Source organism: Arachis duranensis, chromosome 9 (assembly GCF_000817695.3).
Source record: "Arachis duranensis cultivar V14167 chromosome 9, aradu.V14167.gnm2.J7QH, whole genome shotgun sequence".
NCBI lineage: Eukaryota > Viridiplantae > Streptophyta > Magnoliopsida > Fabales > Fabaceae > Arachis > Arachis duranensis.
The window spans coordinates 28,244,042-28,245,317 of record NC_029780.3 but is presented as its reverse complement, the minus strand read 5'-3'; positions in this window follow the sequence as shown (position 1 = coordinate 28,245,317).

Sequence of the window (1,276 nt, the reverse complement as noted above, 5' to 3'; positions counted from 1 at the left end):
CAAGGATATCCCTCTGTCATCATGGAGAGGAAGCATGAAGAGCTTCTCTCAAAACAGAGCCAAACAGAGCTCCCACAGTCAAACTCTAAGTTTGGTGTTGGGAGGCCACAACCAAACTCTAAGTTTGGTGTTGAACCCCCACATTCAAACTCTAAGTTTGGTGTTGGGAGGTTCCAACACGGCTCTGAGAATCTATGAGACTCCATGAGAGTCCTATGTCAAGCTAATGACAATAAAGAAGCGCTTGTTGGGAGGCAACCCAATGCTTTATAATTAATTATTTTCTTTTGTTATTTTATCTTTTTTTGTAGGTTGATGATCATGAGAAGTAACAAAATTAATGAAAAAAGCAAAAACAGAATGAAAAACAGGAAGAAAAATAGCACACCCTGGAGGACGCACCCACTGGCGTTTAAACGCCAGTGAGGTTAGCTGTTGGGCGTTTAAACGCCCAGTCTGGCACCATTCTGGGCGTTTAATGCCAGAAAGGGGCACCAGACTGGCGTTAAACGCCAGAGAAGGGCAAGAAGCTGGCGTTAAACGCCAGAAATGGGCATGGCGTTAAACGCCAGAGAAGGGCAAGAAGCTGGCGTTAAACGCCAGAAATGGGCACCAGCCCGGCGTTTAACGCCAGAAATGGTACAAAACGTGATTTTGAATGCCATTCGGTGCAGGGATGACTTTTCCTTGACACCTCAGGATCTGTGGACCCCACAGGATCCCTACCTACCCTACCACTCTCTCTCTTCTTCACCCATTCACCACTCAGGATCTGTGTATTGTGACTCAGCTTTGCTAAAGTCCCCAACTAGAGGTGTCCAGGGTTCTTAAGCACACTCTTATTGCCTTGGATCACAACTCTTATTTGTTTAAGGATGGATGTGAGTGGTGAATGGGTGAAGAAGAGAGAGAGTGGTGGGGTAGGTGGGGATCCTGTGGGGTCCACAGATCCTGAGGTGTCAAGGAAAAGTCATCCCTGCACCAAGTGGCGAGCAAAATTGCTCCCTATGCCAATTATGGCGTTAAACGCCGGGCTGGTGCCCATTTCTGGCGTTTAACGCCAACTTCTTGCCCTTTCCTGGCGTTTAACGCCAGTCTGGTGCCCCTTTCTGGCGTTAAACACCCAGAATGGTGCCAGACTGGGCGTTAAACGCCCATCTGCTAGCCTTACTGGCATTTAAACACCAGCAAGTTCTCCTCTAGGGTGTGCTGTTTTTCTTTCTGTTTTTCTTTCTGTTTTTGCTTTTTCAATTGATTTTGTGACTTCTCATGATCA